This window comes from Sus scrofa, chromosome 7, assembly GCF_054392235.1.
Source record: "Sus scrofa isolate SSC_HxYL_T2T_F1_AM1 chromosome 7, Sscrofa_HxYL_maternal_Yorkshire_Landrace_v2.0, whole genome shotgun sequence".
Classification (NCBI taxonomy): Eukaryota; Metazoa; Chordata; class Mammalia; order Artiodactyla; family Suidae; genus Sus; species Sus scrofa.
Window position 1 is genome coordinate 50,624,436 of NC_139389.1, and position 18,175 is coordinate 50,642,610.

General features: G+C 43.8%; 1 protein-coding gene across 6 annotated transcripts in view; it reads right to left on the minus strand.

Moving 5' to 3' along the window:
* Positions 1–18,175, minus strand: part of TNFRSF21 (TNF receptor superfamily member 21) — a 99,851-nt gene that overhangs the window by 54,350 nt on the left and 27,326 nt on the right. The gene's annotated exons all lie outside the window — the stretch shown is intronic.

The window sequence follows — 18,175 nt, forward strand, 5'->3', positions numbered from 1 at the left end:
GATCTTCCAGGTATTATGTGAAGGCTTTGGTCTTGGAACATCTGTATAAAGCAACCCCATTCCAATTGTCTGGGTAAGAAAAAAATACAGAAGAGTTGGGCAATTTGCCCAATATCACAAAGGCAGATGGGTTGGGTTTTAAACCCAGCTCACCAGATAACATTATATATTGTCATTCTGGCCCATCAGTTACTTGTGAACTCAAGTCAGTGTGAAATGCAGACACCACTGATGGGGTGAACAGAGTGTGAAAGGCCAAAATCAAATCTTGGGGTCTGATAACTCAAGATAAGCACTGGGCACTGTCCCTCTGTGATGTGGGGCTTTTCCTGAGTGGCTTTGGTGTTTTTCTCCTTTTTGGCACCTTGCCTCTGCAAATAAGCATTGGCTTTTCCCAGATGTATCCATGGGTGCATGTATAACCTCCCAGTTAGGGCTCTTGATAGTTGTCACACGGGGTGGGGTGGGGGCGGGGGAGTGATCAGTCTTCTGAGTCAATACTGTATCTTTGGATGAGGCCATGCTCATATGCCCAGACACCAGAGCCATTATCATTCACGATGTCTTTAAAACTTTTCCTACTCAATAACCAAAAACATGGGCAGAAGACCTAACTAGACATTTCTCCAAAGAAGACATTACGGATGGCCAATTGACTCATGAAGAGATGCTCAATATTGCTAATTATTAGAGAAGTGCAAATCAAAACTACAAGGGGGTATCACCTCACTCCAGTCAGAAGGGCCACCGTCAAAAAGTCTACAAGCAACAAATGCTGAAGTGGGTGTGGAGAAAAGGGAACCCTCCTACGCTGTTGGTAGGAATGTAAACTGGTGCAGCCACTATGGAGAACAATATAGAGGTTCCTTAACTACCATATGATCCAGCAAATCAACTCCTGAGCATATACCCAGAGAAAACTCTAACTCGAAAAGATACATGCACCCCAATGTTCGTTGTAGCACTACTCACAATAGTTAAGACATGGGGGAGTTCCCATTGTGGCTCAGTGGTTAACGAATCCGACTAGGAACCATGAGGTTGCGGGTTTGATCCCTGGCCTTGCTCAGTGGGTTAAAGATCCAGTGTTGCCGTGAGCTGAGCTGTGGTGTAGGTCGCAGACACGGCTCGGATCCTGCATTGCTGTGACTCTAGCCTAGGCTGGAAGCTACAGCTCCGATTCGACCCCTAGCCTGGGAACCTCCATATGCCGCGGGAGTGGCCCAAGAAATGGCAAAAAAAAAAAGACATGGAAACAACCCAAATGTCCAGCGACAGAGGAGGGGATAAAGATGAGGTACATATATACAAAATGAAATGTTACTCAGCCTTAAAGAAGAATGAAATAATGCTATCTGTAGCAACACGAATGGACCTAGTGATTATCACACTGTGAAGTAAGTCAGAGAACGATAAATATTTATTATGTGATATCACTTATATGTGGAATCTAAAAAAGTGATCCAGGAGTTCCCATCGTGGCTCAGTGGAAACAAATCTGACTAGTACCCATGAGGGAAGGTTCAATCCCTGGCCTTGCCCAGTGGGTTAAGGATCTGGTGTTGCAGTGAGCTGTGGTGTAGGTTGCAAACACAGCTTGGATCCTGGGTTGCTGTGGCTGTGGTGTAGGCCGGCAGCTGTAGCTCTTATTCGACTCCTAGCCTGGGAACCTCCATGTGCTGTGAGTGGGGCCCTAAAAAGACAAAGAAAGACCAAAAAAAAAAAAAAAAAAAAAGAATCTGAGAAAGAATATGTGTGTCTGTGTGTGTATAGAATAATCCCTTTACTTTGGAAACTAACACAACATTGTAAATTAACTTTACTGCAATTTCAAAAAACACAACTCAAAAAAAAAAAAAAAATGGGGTAAAGTTTCCAAGTGAAGCCGAGGGAAGAAAGCAGAAGAGGAGACTGAAGAGGCACTTACCCCATGATAGTTAATTGAATTCTTCAATTAACTGGAGAGTAATCAAGAGGGGGAAAAAAACCTTTTTTGCTTCAATTAGTTGTTAGGGAAAATATTTATAAAATGAGCTATCAATGTTTTGCCTCAGAAAATGGCAGTAAGAATTCCAGAAGTTTCTGTGTAAATGGAGGTCTTTGTGCTGCCTCCGTGGAAACCCTTTGCTGTGCAATCCCCCCGAAGCAGATCATTTCGAAGAGTCTGCACATCCTGACCCACCCCCTTGAAAATGGTTTCTGAAAGTCAGTTCCTGGTAGAAGGCTGCTTTTTTGTCAACTGGAAAAGAAGAATGCCACAAATTGAGACATCACTGTCCTTCCCACACTATTTTCCCTGGCAGAGGGAAATACGCTTGGACCCGTTGCTTTTCAATTTTCCTAGTGATATGTAGCCAGAGACAGAGCTTTTCATTTCAAGCAAACAGACGCCTCAAAAAAAAAAAAAAAAAGTCCTATTTAAAACCCCACAGGTAACTTTCAAGAGCAGGCCAGCGCTTTGTGGTGGATGCGGTCGGTTCTTCCCAACACCAAAAGGCTTGTTAGTCCCTGAATCTTAATTTAGGCCAATTCGACGAAGGCTCACAGTGTCTTACATGGAAACATGACTGTGCGTTTTCTTGGACGTGGGACCTTTGCTTAAATCTTCGTAATGCCAGTGACAGTGTGGCTTTGGGCAAACCACTAACTGTCGTGGTGGCTTCCTCATTTGTACAGTGGAGATATTCCGTACGGTCTCTGGGGATGAGCTGATTAACATTTTCTATAGAGTTGATTTATTTTTGGAAGTACCGCATCATTATAAATGCTCCCTACACTGGGCACTACAACTTAAGACGAAACGCATTTCTGATGCAAACACACAGGCTTTATAGAGTAATTACAGAGTTTAAAAGGCTTATGCTTAACAATAGCTCCTTCTTCCAAAAGCCAGTATTTATGCTTTTTTTTTCAGCCACAAAATTAAAAAAAAAGAAGAAAAAGGAAAACACAAAGAATGAATACAATGAGATTTTGCTTCCACCAAAATTGACTGGAAGCTAATTTTAAGGCTCACAAATCAGATTTCATCTTATTCTCTTATTATGTAAATGTGGAGTCAACCCAGGTGAACCAGCCTGGGTGAGCAAGGTCCCCCATCACTGCCCCTTCCCACTACGGATACAATGAAAGATGGCAGAGCCAGGCATTCCCTCTGGAGACCCCAGCCTCTCAACCTATCAAGGATCACAAAACAGAGGGAACATCGAAGACCAGTCTGAACTACCCCCTGACATTGCTGTCCCTTATCCCCATCCCCCCACTGCCAGCAAAGGGAAAAGGAAAACCTCCAAGAGCTCCCTCTGTGGCTAAGTGGCATTGAACCTGACTAGTATCCATGAGGACGTAGGTTCGATCCCTGGCCCTACTCAGTGGGTAAGGATCTGTCATGTCCAGCTACAGGGTAGGTTTCAGACACGGCTCAGATCTGGCGTTGCTGTGGCTGTGGTGTAGGCTGGCAGCTGCAGCTCCGATTTGATCCCTAGCCTGGGAACATCCATATGCCACGGATGTGACCCTAAAAAGATTTAAAAAAAAGGAAAAACCTTTGGATATTTCCAGAGTGTGTACTGGGCAGCCAATGTGCGTTACCTGTGTGCTGGACTGGAGCCCTGGTGAGATTTTAAGACAACGGACGCAGTTAGCACTCAGAAAATGAAGTTGCCCCAAGGTAGTGCAAACTTGGAGGATGGGATCTGAAGGTGTTCTTTGTTTAGAAAAAAAACGTTTCAGCCAACACTACACAATACAACTATAAGGAAAAGTAATAGCTTAATAGCCACCTCTGGGGAGGGAGGGGGATGTTACTGGACAGGTACACAGAGGGGACTTCAAAGGTATTCAGAAGGTCCCATTTCATAAGCTGCATGGTGGGGAAATGGGTCTTCTTTTTATTCTATGACTATATTTGACATTTATTATTCCTTTTAAAGCTATATATATATATATATTTATATGTATGTACAAGTAACACTTACGTAGACATGTATTTCTGCAGATTTTATATATACACATTATTATGACGGATATATGTATATATATATATGTTAACTGTTTAATTTTATTGGTGACGAATCTCAGGTAGAAAGGTTAATGACCAGTTCAGGTTTGCCCAGCTAGTTCGTGGTACCTCTCTGGTGGTTAACAGGGAATGTCATGTGGCACCAGAGAGGAGCATTATTAGTCACTGAAATTATGCCCCTAGGGCACAGCCACCTAGTTGACATATGAATGCACCCAGGCTTGGCCACGCTTGTGAGCTTCTTGCTGGCCTGTTATTACTGACCAAGCAGATGCTGGGAAAGTTTTTCTCTGGGGCTAGCAAGTGTAGTTCTTTCCTTTAAAACTATGGTACTCTTCAAAAAAAAAAACCCAAGGAAGTTTCAGCAAGCTTCTTCTGTACCAGGCAAGGGGCAAGAGTAACTATTTTTGCACAGAGAACTTGCATATAGTCTCTGTTGCAATGCAAGTTCTCAACTCTGTTCACATGAATGCAGCCACAGATAATGTAAATGAACCCACATGCTGTAGTTCACCAACCCCTGAAATGGTAGCAAGTTAAAGAGACCCTAGCTAGGAGTTCCCCTTGTGGCTCAGTGGTAATGAACCCGACTAGTATCCATGAGAATGTGGGTTCGATCCCTGGCCTCATTCAGTGGGTTAAGGATCAGGCGTTGCCGTGAGCTGCAGTGCAAGGCTGCAGCTGCGCTAGGATCTGGAGTGGCTGTGGCTGTGGTGTAGGCCAGCAGCAGCAGCTGTGATTCCACCCCTAGCCTGGGAACCACCATATGCCATGGGCGCAGCCCTAAAAAGCCAAAAAAACCCAAACAACCAACCAAAAAAAAACAAAAAAACCCAAGCTAGACCATCAAATGGCCAAAGATTTGGAAAAGTACTGTGTGAAGAGAAACACACACACACACACACACACACACACACACACACACACACACACTGAAAGTTCCTACCCCAATTATTAACCTCAGTGTGGCATTTCATTGACAGTAAAATAGAGACCAAATCTCTGCTCGGCCTGGTCATCTGTCCCACAGAGTTCTGAGAATTTTCATCTGGAATGGAGACACTATGTGTTGAGTTCCTCTGATTTGCTTAGCTGAAGGTGATGCCAAGCCTCTTTTTTTTTTTCCTTAGGCTGAAAAGCAACACAACCTTCAGCCCACGAAAGTGCTGACTGATGGGGCAACAAGCCTAACTTCGCTTTTCTTGTGACGGCAAGTCCCGGGGCTCGGGGGCATGGCTAAAGTTGCTAAAGTCACGGAAGGAGTCACGCTCTATAAATCAGTGTCTGCACTTGCCAGGGGCTGTATCTGAGAAGGTGATCCTGGCCCCAGGAAAGGGTGTGTGACTTTTATGGTGAAGGTAGTAAAAAGATCATGAACTTGGCAATCACCAGACAGGGTTTTAAAGGAAAGAACTACCATGTCCCCATCCATAAACTGAAAAATACCATCTCTGATCCCAGAAAACCTTAAAGCACTTTAGCTGTCTTTCCTCTGTCCCCTCCTTTTCAGTGTGAACATGAGTCCCTGGGCAATGAACTTGAAAGGCGGGGGCAGTTCTGCACAGACATCGGTTTTAGCCCTAGCAGCACAATGAAGCCAGGCACCAGCATCCTAGCCTCCTGGGTTTTTCAGAACTCCATTAATATGGGACCTAAGGGGCACATGTGAAAGGACCATGCTGCCACCCCAGCTACACACAGAGCATCAGGGCATCAGGGCAGCATCCAGGGGCTCTTTGGAGTGAGCAGACTCTGCCCAGATCGGCCGTGAGGGAGCCCAAGACAAAGGCAAGAGGTGAGAAGCTGGGTTACTATGGAAGACGTGGCATTTTGCTATGTTATAAAATCCTGAATCAGATATAATCTGGACAGACAGTCCTCATTCGAAGCTCATTTCTTTTAAAGCTCAATGGCCGCGCCAGTATGCAAAAGAGGGTTCTTCCTCATTTAATAAGAACCTTGATAAGTGAGGGTATTAAAGCTCTCTCCTTTTGGAGATAAATCTCTGAAATGAGTGCCATCCTTCAGAACCCATATTAAAGCCTCCCCTGGAAGAGGTCAGAGAGGACAGAGCTGGAAGAAACAAAGCCCGGCTGGAACCCACGACCCAACCCTCTGCATTTCATGCTGGACGACCGCGTTTCGTACAGAACAGGTACATCCATGAGACAGACGAACGTGTCTCTAAGCTTTTGGCTGGTACCACATGCTCATCATGAAAAGACTGATGTATTCCCACTGCATCTCCCATCCTTGGTCAATGTAATGGCAGTTCCCATTATTCTAGAAAAAGAAGTGGGGGAACAAATAATGAGAAAACTCCCATGGAGGCAATTAGTACACAAACTCCTCCAAGGACGGATGACTCTACAGTTATCCCTGTGCTGGTGTACACACACACACACACATCTCCTGAGTCATACATGTGGAAAACAGAACATATGAGCTCTAAACCACTTCCCTTTTACTACCAGCCTGACCCCCCCCAACCCAACAAACATGCTGTGACCTCAGGCTTGCCAACTGCAGGCACAAAGGCAAAGAGGGACACAGTGCATAAAACATAAAATGTCTGTACAGAGCAAGGTAGGTCAAGGTCAGAAATCTGAACAAAAGCCTGGCTTTCACATTTCATGAACAACGGTCATGTCCCCAGAGATGCCTTTTCTGGACACCTTCTGCCCAAGCCCCATGTCTGCTTTGATCCCCATTAACGGCAGCACCTCCGGGAGCCTAGCACAGAATAAAAGATAGTACAATGACTCTCTGTGAATGAATGAGTGAATGAATGAATGAGATCCCTGGCCTCACTCAGCAGGTTAAAGGATCCAGCATTGCCATGAGCTGTGGTGTAGGTCGCAGATGCGGCTTGGATCTGGCCTTGCTATGGCTGTGGTGCAAGCCAGCAGCTGCAGCTTCAATTGGACCCCTGGCCTGGGAACTTCCATACACCTTGGGTACAGCTCTAAAGAGACAAAAAAAAAAAAAATTCCCTTCCCTTCCCTATTGAGATCTAAAAGTTGGAGGAATGGTTCATTTGAAACCCCAGAAGTGATTTCCAAAGCAGAATGAATCCCCATCTTGCTGAATATCACAAGCTCAGATGAATCTCAGAAGCAACTGACAACCACTGTGCAAAGGTCTCCTGGTTAATGGGTGGACCGTTCACCAAGGACAAACTCTATCCAAGCAGTAGGTGATTTTCTAGATGGGAGACATACATTTCACTGATGCCGTCAGGAACACTAAGAACCTTTTCTTTCCTTCCAAGGAGGAAAATGAAAAACACCCCCAGAAGACTGCAAATGCCCTCTTCCTCCTGATCTTAGCCTGTGTCTGAAGCTACGCATTTATTCATTCCACAGAAATGCACTTACTGAGCACCAGATGCAAATCTAGGCACTGGGGAGGGGGCGAGGAAGGAGGCAGGACAAAATCCTCTTTTGGTGAAGCCTGCATTCTGCTGGGGGAGGTGGGACGTAATCAAATAGTCCATGTGTTAGATAGCCAGGGTGGCCAAGGCGAAAAAGGTGGGGGGGGAGGGCTGCAATTCTAGATACGGGGTCTTCTCCCCCATTATCTCAGAGAAGACTCCACTGAGCTAATGCTGGAACCAAGCCCTAATGGAGGTGAAGGAGCAAGCCCTGTAGAGGGAAGAGCAGGTGCAAAGAGTGTTTGCACCATGTTCAAGGAGGGGCAGGGAGGTTGATGTGGCTGTAGCAAGTAAGGGATGGGGAGGACAGTGGGCATCGGAGACTGGAGACCAATGGTCAGGAGGGGCATGTGAACTGCACTGGGCTTTGCGTACAATGGACCATCACTGGGGATCTTGACTTTTCAATGTCAGGAATGACGCGAACTGACTTACACTGAACAGGATCGCTCTGGCCATTGTGTCAAGAGCAAACCACAAGGAGCCCAGGCGGAAGTGGAACAGCCAGTTAAGAGTTCCTGGCAATGATCCAGACAGGGGCTTGTGGGAGTGGGGTGTGGAAATGAGGGGAAATGGTCCATTTTTGCATCTATTTTGAAGGTAGAGTTGATGGGACTGGCTAGCGGATCGAATGTGGGGTGAGAAAGAAGGAAAGGCGTTAAGGATGACTCTAAGGTTTTGCTCTGAGCAGCAGGAAGACCAGAGGTGCCACTTTCCACACTGGGTACCTGATGTGAGGGATGTAGGGATTCGAGTCACACATCTTCATTGGGAGGTGCCTGTAAGACACCTGTGTCTATCAGGCAGGCGGCGAGGCTCTCCCCATGCTGAGTTCAGGTGCAAGATCCAGGCTGGATAGATGCACTTGGGAATCAGCAGCAGACAGATGGTACTTAGGGAGGAAGAGTGGGCAGGGAGAAAGGAGGGGCAAGTCCTGAGTCCCTGGGCTCTCCATGATTCAGAGGTCAGGTCGCGCTAGCCAAGGAACTGGAGAAGGAACAGCTTGAAGGGTGAGAGGAGAACCAAGAGAGGGTGTTGTCTTAGGCCAGGGGAGGGAAGTATTTCAGGAAGAAGGGAATCAAGGCTGCCAAAAGCCAATAGGCCAGTAAAGGGAAGCTCACAACTGAAAATGCTTGGAATTTTGGAATCGTGTTGTCAGACTAGGTGGAAAGGAAGCAAGACTGGGGCTAAAACATGGCCACCACAGATTCTAAGACCTCTGAAGGCATTTTTTTTTTTTTTTTTGTCTTTTGTCTTTTTTGTTGTTGTTTTGTTGTTGTTGTTGTTGCTACTTCTTGGGCCGCTCCCGCGGCATATGGAGGTTCCCAGGCTAGGGGTTGAATCGGAGCTGTAGCCACCGGCCTACGCCAGAGCCACAGCAACGCGGGATCCGAGCCGCGTCTGCAACCTACACCACAGCTCACGGCAATGCCGGATCGTTAACCCACTGAGCAAGGGCAGGGACCGAACCCGCAACCTCATGGTTCCTAATCGGATTCGTTAACCACTGCGCCACGACGGGAACTCCTTCTTTTTTTTTTTTTTTTTTTTTTTTTTTAAAAGGCATTTTTTAAAAACTGAAGTACAGTTGATTTCCAATGTTTCAGGTGTACAGCAAAGTGATTCAGATATGTATATATTTTTTTACAGATTCTTTTCCATTATAGGTTATTACAAGATATTGAGTAAAGCTCCCTCTGCTATGCATAGGATCTTGTTATTTACCTATTTTATATATAGTAGCATGTGTCAGTTAATGCCAAAGTCCCAATTTGCCTTTGGTAACCACAAGTTTGTTCTCCATGTCTTGAGTCTAATTTTATTTTGTAAATAAGTTCACTTGTATCACTTCTTTAGATTCCACATAGGAGCGATCTACGGTTTTTCTTTTGGTTGCCCCCATGGAAGTTCCCGGGCTAGGGATTGAATCCATGCCACAACAGCGACCTGGGCTGCTGCAGTGACAACGCTGGATCCTTCTCCCACTGCACCACAAGGGAACTCCTAAGCGATATATGTTTTTAATCAATGCCTTTCCATAGCTTGCTTGCAGGGTTTTTCTTTCCCCGAGTGGTGTATAATCTCACAGTCAGTGGGTCTTAGATTTGACTAAATATAGTAAGAATTTTTATTTATTTAACGTGTAAACTTGAACCTACCTAGTTTTTACAATCTGACATGGCATCAAAAACCTCATAAATCAAAGTCTGTACATACACTGCAACGGTAACGACCAATTACTTATGAAGAGAGAGCAAAAGAATTCTAGAAATCCCTCCTCCCCTGCCAAATCTGCTTACATAATACCAGACCAGGTTGATTCAAGGACACTCATTTATAAGGAATTTTTTTTTTTCCTACTTGTATTTTAGCCTTATGTGGGGAAAATGCCAATGTGTTTTTCAGTATCCCAAATAGCTTAAATTCAAAAGCTGTTAGTTAGATAGATTAGAGAATAAAATATACATTAAAAAAATAAATACCTGGGAGTTCCCTTCATGGCTCAGCAGTTAACGATCCCGACTAGGATCCAAGAGGATATAGGTTCGCTCCCTGGCCTCACTCAGTGGGCAGGATCGGGTATTACTGTGAGCTGTGGTACATGCTGCAAGCTCAGCTCAGATCCCGTGTTGCTGTGGCTGTGGCATAGGCCGGCGGCTACAGCTCTGATTCGACCCCTAACCTGGGAACTTCCATATGCTGCAGGAGTGCCCTAAAAAGCAAAAAACAAGCAAACAAAAAATAAAAAATAAATATCAGAGTTCCCGTTGTGGCTCAGTGTAAGGAACCCGAATAGTATCTATGAGGATGTGGGTTCGATCCCTGGCCTCACTCAGGAGGTTAAAGATCCAGCATTGCTATGAGCTGCGGTGTAGGTTACAGACGTGAATCAGTGTTGCTGTGGCTGGGGTGTCGGCTGGCAGCTGCAGCTCCGATTCAACCCCTAGCGTGGGAACCTCTATATGCCATAGGTGCAGCCCTAAAACAATAAAAATTAATTAACTAATTAATTAATACCTGTCCTCTAAATGCCTGGAGGGAGAAGCCATCAGTGGGTGAGCCTACCAAGTGCAAAGGCCACCTCTCTTGAGACTCTGTGCAGGAGTCTCGCTTTCTAGGCTGTCTCGATAAAGACGCTTTTCTCCTGCGATGGTTTTGTGCGCTTTCTAATCCTCAAACATCCAAGAGGTGCAACCGAAAGGTGCCTTCAGCTGAAAACTGCATTACTGGGAGCAAAGGTGGAAAAGGTGGGGGTGTGGGGGTGGAAAACAGCTCCCCTGTTCCAACCTGTTCCCTTTAATGACTGCAGCCCTGGGGGCAGAGCAAGGACCCAGCAGCCTCTTAAACCGAACAGTCTGCTCCCTTCAGCCTGGCTTCCCGGTGTTTACACTTCAAGCCTACTTCCCATAGGAAATCTGGGCTGACAGACAGGATGACTGTCTGGAATTTTGAGTCCAGGAGGCTTCTGGCAAAGGAAGGAGCATTTCTGCTGTCTGGGGCTGAGAAAACCAAGTCCAACAGATGTGAGTTCCGATTAGCAGGACTCCATCACCTCTGACTTACTTGAAACAGCCTTAATTTTTGCAAACAGCCCTCAGAGGCCCTCAGCCGGGGGGTATCTGGTATGAGAATTTTTCCATGTCAGGCCATTCAAGCAAAACGTAAAAAAGGAGGAAATTGGAGTGTCTTCTAACAGAGGAAAACTCGTTACTGAGGACAGTTTGGTGGTGGTTTCATTTCAGAACAAGCTGGGAGGGAAATTAATTTTTCTTGCTTGAGCATGGCTAAAAAGAAAAAAAAAATCAACCACAGAAACCTAGAAATTTCTAACATTCAAAAAATCTTAAACCTAGCAACATGGATGGAACTAGAGATTCTCATACTGAGTGAAATAAGTCAGAAAGAGAAAGACAAATGCCATATGATATCACTTATATCTGGAATCTAATATGTGGCACAAATGAACCTTTCCACAGAAAAGAAAATCATGGACTTGGAGAATGGACTTATGGTTGCCGAGGGGGAGGGGGAGGGAGTGGGATGTTTTGGGAGCTTGAGGTTAATGGATGCAGACTATTGCTTGTGGAATGGATTAGCAATGAGATCCTGCTGTATAGCCCTGGGAACGATGTCTAGTCACTTATGACAGAGCATGATAATATGCGAAAAAAGAATGTATACATGTATGTGTAACTGGGTCACCATGCTGTACAGTAGAAAAAAAAAATTGTATTGGGGAAATAACAATTTAAAAAAATTTTTTTTTAGGGAGTCCCTGTCGTGGCTCAGTGGTTAACGAATCTGACTAGGAACCACGAGGTTTCGGGTTTGATCCCTGGCCTCGCTCAGTGGGTTAAGGATCCGGCGAGCTGTGGTGTAGGTTGCAGACGTGGCTCGGATCCTGCATTGCTGTGGCTCTGGTGTAGGCCAGTGGCTGCAGCTCCGATTCAACCCCTAGCCTGGGAACCTCCATATGCCACGGGAGTGGCCCAAGAAATGGCAAAAAGACAAAAAAAAGGAAAAAAAAAATTTTTAAATTTTAAATCTAGGTTATTATAAATCCAGATTCTAAGACTTAGAAAAATAAATCCAGATGCTGAGAATCAAGGGGCAGTATTCAGAATCAAACTGGTGCCTGAGTTGAAAACCTAGCACTGCTGGAGTTCTCCTCGTGGCTCAGTGGTTAACAAACTTGGCTGGTGTTCATGAGTACGAGGGTTCGATCCCTGGCCTTGCACAGTGGGTTAAGAATCTGGCATTGCCGTGAGCTCTGGTATAGGTCATGGACATAGCTGGGATCCCATGTTGCTGTGGCTTTGGTATAGGCCAGCAGTGGTAGCTCCAATTTGACCCCTAGCCTAGGAACCTCCATATGCCACCGGTGCAGCCCTACAAAGACAAAAAGACAAAAAAGAAAAGAAAAAAAAAAAAAAAACTGGCACTGCCCCTTTCTAGCTGTGGGACCTTGGGCAAGTGACTCTCAGTACCTCAGTTTCCCCATCTGTAAAATGGTGATGATAGTGGCCATCCTTATGGGGTTAAGAAAATTAAGTCTGTAGTTACACAAATGCGTAGAACAGAATATGGCCTCGAATAAGCATAAGTCTTTGTTAAAGAAAAGTAGACCATGAAAACTTAAAGGTAGCAAAAAAAAAAAAAAAAAAACTTAATGGTAGCAGAAATCTTTCTTACAAGATTAGAAAATTATATTAATAAGTCCGGTTATGTCATCTTTTGCACCCCCAAATCACCTTGCAATCTTGCCTATGTGTGTCATAGCAAACACCCCCAGAACCTCACTTCAGAAAGAAATAATGTGGAAAAGTACTTATTACTGAATTCCCAATGCACTTCATTTGTTCTTCATTTCTGAACACTGCTTATGGTGGTTTTAATAATTCAGATGAAATGTTAATTCCTGCAAATTGATTGAAGAGGATATGGAGGTTGATCAAACGCCTCCAGGACACAACTTTCAGTCACTCCACCTCTGTCCCTTACTAACCCCTGCAACTTCAGGGAAATATTTTTCAAGAAACTCCCCTCCTGCATTTCAATTGCGTCTTACTGCTTCCCCTTGAAAAAAGATGAAGTCTACAGAATTGTGAATCTGGGAGACGCATTTCCTTCATAAGCACCAATAACGACCAGTTCTCTTATACTGGACCAATCCTAGGGAGGAAGCCCAATTTGGGAAGAAAAGAAACATTTCTTTTCTTGGCCTGATGTGGGGATTTGTAAGGACCCAGAACAGAGAACAGGGTTGTTACGGAGTAGAATCTAAAGACAAGAGACGATGCATTTCTGCTTATTTGCTGGGACGATGATGTCCCATTTCGCTTTGTTTGAACAGTGAGTTGTGGGTAGGGGAGCGGATGGAAGAAATCAAAAATATATTATCAGAAACTCAAAGGCAAAAATATAGCTCAGTGCCAGGACAGTGTCTGAACCTTTTAAGTAAATGCACCAAGCAAATTCTGTCTGTTTCTTAAGCAGCCTTATTGTTTTCCCTAATAGCCTTTGGGCACAGACTGGGAACATCAAAGTTATGCAAATAACATCGATAGACCTCGAGATGATCGCAAGCAGGGAAGTCAGACAAAGACAAGTATCACGTGATATGACTTAAATATGGAATCTGAAAAGATGATACAAATGAACTTATTTATAAAACGAAACAAGACTCCCAGGGTTCGAAAACAAACTTACAGTTACCAAAGGGGAAAGGGAGAAGAAGGGATAAATTAGGGGTTTGGGATTAACTGGTGCAGACCACTACATATAAAATAAACAACAAAACCCCACTGTATAGCACTGGGAACTATATTCAATATCTTATAATGACCTATAATGGAAAAGAATCTGAAAAAGAATACATATATATATATATATATATACATATATATATATATATATGTATGTATGACTGAATCATTTTGCTGTACCAGAAACTAACACAACATTGTAGATCAACCATAGGTCAAATTTTTTTTTTAATTTAAAAATTTAACAAAAGAAAAAGCATCATGGAGTTCCTGTTGTGGCTCAGCGGTTAAAGAACATGACTAGTATCCATGAAGATATGGGTTTGATCCCGGGCCTTGCTCAGTGGATTAAGGATCCAACATTGCCACGAGCTGTGGTGTCAGTCACAGACTCGGCAGGGATCCCACATTGCTGTGGCTGTGGCGTAGGCTGGTGGTTACAACTCCAATTGGGAACTTCCACATGCCTCGGGTGCGGCCCTAAAAAGACCCAAAAAATGAAAGAAAAGAAAAAAGAAAAAGCATTTTAGAATCAAGTTCTACAGAATAAGCCCTTTGTCTTATTGCTGCTGCAGGTACAAAGTCTGCTCAAGAAAGAGCACAGCGGTTGCTTTCACAATCCCTTTTGCAGTCCACTGAAAGGAGGGGCTGTCTTTATATAACATGTGCTCTAGGAAACTACACCAGGGAGGGGGTTCCCATCGTGGCCCAGTGGTTAATGAACCCAACTAGCATCCATGAGGACGCAGGTTCGATCCCTGGCCTCGACCAGTGAGTTAAAGATCTGCTGTTGCCGTGAGGTCTCAGACGCGGCTCGGATCCCATGTTGTTGTGGCTGTGGTGTAGGCCAGTGGCTGCAGCTCTAATTTGACCCCTAGCCTGGGAACTTCCATATGCCAAGGGTGCAGCCCGCCGCCCCCCAAAAAGCAAAATAAAATACAATAAAAATGACAAAAACATAACACATGGAACATTACCAGTAGACTTACAACTTGATGACAATGGAATGGGTAATAAACTTTTAAATAAATTCTGAAGGGACTCTCAACTCCTGTTGCTGAAAAGCACACAGGATAGGAAACCAGAGTACCGTCCCAATCTACCAAGCAGAAAACTGCTATGACTTCAGAAAGGAAGGAAACATACAACCTGCCACAGCACCCTGGGGCTCCCATCCCCCTGGCCACATAAGGTCTCATCTTGTGCTGCCAACACTCGAATTCCATGAACGTAGGGTAGCAGTTTTGTGGAATTCAACTTTTAAACCATAAATCCATGGTAGGCGGAGAAGAGCACGTGGAGCCAAGTAAGAGGCTCTCGTTGGCAAGAGAGGATGGGAACTACTGGCCTGCCTTCAGAGGGCTGGGGGTCTATACGGCATTGTCCGCTAAAGGTGGGCAAGGGTATGTGAGGTCTTAACGTGATCTCTTGTTCAAAAGACCCAGGACAAGGCGATGTTATTCCCACCCTCACCCTCATACGCAATTCAGTGTAAAATGGACAAGGACCAAAAAAAGATCTTATGATACAAGGTTATCTGCTGCCCAGAGCTCACTGCGATCAGATCAACAAGGTATTGTTTCTGAGCACCTGGAATGGTTTCTTTTAAACAGAACCTCTCTTTGTTATGGGATTTTACCCAGACACATTTTCGAGAACAGCAATTTGGAAAGAAGAGAGCTTCCTTAAAAAAAAAAAGAAGAAGAAGAAGAAAGAAAGAAAGGAAAAGAAAAGAAAAAAAGAAAAACACCTGAAATAGAAACACCGAAATGCCAAATCCCAGGGAAAAAGGTTAAACTACTGGAGGGAAGCGATAGTAACATCTGAATGAGATGACGGTAATTTAGTTGGAAAAGCGTATGTTGAAGTACGACTTCCATGGAAAGTCAGGTCAGGTCCTGTTTGATCTGGCACTTCCATTCTTTCTACAAACTAGGATATTGTTTCCAGGACGGGGAGCCTAGGAGCTTATAAGGTTACAGTGGCCATCAGGATGTCATTGCATGAAATTGCTTTCCACTGTTGGACCAGATTTATTTCTATAACTCCCTGTGTTCTCGAGAATTCTGAAAACTACACTGCAAGAGAGCTGACCAAAATCTAATCCACAAATGCAGCTACTAAACGGGTGAAGTCGTGTCTTTAATAAAGTGAAGAATGAAAGGCGAGTTCCAAATATTTACATAATTGAGCAGGAGGGTCACATTGTTTTCTGCTTATTAGGTATATTAGAGCAAGTGTCCTGCCTGGCCACTTAAAGGATAATTTAAAGAGCTATGGACACCTAGGTGGAATCTAATGCCAGAGGATAAAGTATGCTATCCATCAAGGGCCTTAAGTGGGTCAACTAACAATAGAATATGGACAGTAAATTCAAATACTGTATCTTTGCTAAATTAAATAAATGAAATTTATTGAAGTTGAACACTGTACTATTTTTTCTAGAATATCCTCGTTGCTAGGGGATACATACTGAAGTATCTAGGCACAAATGGTCATGAAATGGCTCCGAAGAACTATTTTATGTCTGTGTCTATGTGTACATGCACGCTGTAGATTGTATATTATGTAACATTGTTATATAACATATATAACATAAATTATTCTATAAGACACATTTTTAATAAAACAACATCTGTGTTTTTTTTTTTTTTATAAGAAGAGCAAATGATAATGCAAAAAGGCAAAATGTTAACAATAGGTCGATCTGGGCACAGGTATACAGATAGCCTGTACTATTCTTGCAATTTTTCCATAAGGTTGAGATTACATCCGAATTGAAAAAAATGTTTTTTATTAAAAAGGAGAGAGAGTTAGTGCCTTTCTTCTCCAGCGGGGTTGCCAGCAAAGGGTTGTTTTAGTCAAGTCTGTGCAGGTTCACCCCCAGTGGGAGGTTCACCCCCAGACAGATTTTCACTTGGTTTGGTCCTTCACACAAATTAGCAAAGGGAAGCAAAAAGAGGGTTTGTTTTTTTTTAACTTTCTCTACATTTCTGATTATAAAAGCAGTATATGCCTACTATAGAAAATTTAGGAAAAAGAAAACTAATAAAGAAGAAAAAAAAAAAATCCACATAAATCCCACCAAACTGGAAGAACCATCTTTGCCATTTTTGGCCTATTTCCTTTCAGCCTTCATTTCCAAGTTTTAAGAGAAGTAAGAGTATATTATACACATGTGTAGTATACATTTTTTTCCTATTCTTTTTTAAATTTTTATTTATTTATCAATTTATTTTTTTGTCTTTTTAGGGCCAAACCCACGGCATATGGAGGTTCCCAGGCTAGGGATCAAATTGGAGCTGTAGCCGCCGGCCTACACCCCAGCCACAGCAATGCCAGATCCGAGCCATGTCTGCGACCTACACCACAGCTCACAGCAACGTCGGATCCTTAACCCACTGAGTGAAGCCAGACGTCGAACCTGCATCCTCATGGTTACTAGTCGTTCCACTGACCACGATGGGAACTCCTTTATCCCCCTATTCTTTAACCTAGTATAAACATTTTCCTATATCATGGACAAAAAAACAGAAACTTCTATAATCTGCAATGTCAATATAATATTCTATTGTATGGATATGCCATAATTTACTTAGCCATTTCTCTAAAACCAACCCTTTGATTATTTCCAGTCTTAATGTATTGAGCGTAATGTTGAATTAAAAGTTCAAGATCTTTGTCCCTAATTTTTTTTTTTTTTTTTTAGTATTTCCGGCTTAGATCTTTTCGATGATAGATTCACAAAAATAGAACTGTTGGGCCAAAGAGTATAAAGGTTTTTAAGATTCAATACAAAAGGCTAACCTACTCTTTAGGAAGTTAAGCTTATGCCTTTATCTTTAAGGAGAAAGATCCCTAATGGGATTATCCAAACTTTGGGCTGAAATTTCATTTAATATTAAAGAAAGGGAAGCTACAGCACAGTCTGAAAACTGCAATCTTCAGATCCCATATAGCTGCTAGGACAAGTTCTATAGGCTATATTTGGTCCTCAAAAGAGGCAAAACAGAAATTGTCCAGCCCGGACCCACACATGCCTTGACTACTAGGTAAAAGACACAGGCCCCGGCCTCAGAGGGTCCCTAATATACTGAACTTTGGGTGTCTAAAACCCAAAAGATCTTCCCATCTTCCTGATAGAAATGGGATGCTTAGAATTCCTGTCGTGGCTCAGCAGTTAACGAACCTGACTAGTATCCAGGAAGATGCAGGTTCAATCCCTGGCCTCCCTCAATCCTTAACCCTCGTTCAACACGGGGTTAAGGATCCGGTGTCACCATGAGCTGTGGCGTAGGTCCCAGACATGGCTTGGATCCCAAGTTGCTGTGGCTGGCTGTGGCTTAGGTCTGCAGCCGCAGCTCTAATTCAACCCTAGCCTAGGAGCCTCCATATGCCACTGGTGTGGGCCTAGAAAGACAGGGGAAAAAAAAGACAAACTTAAGACAATTTTGC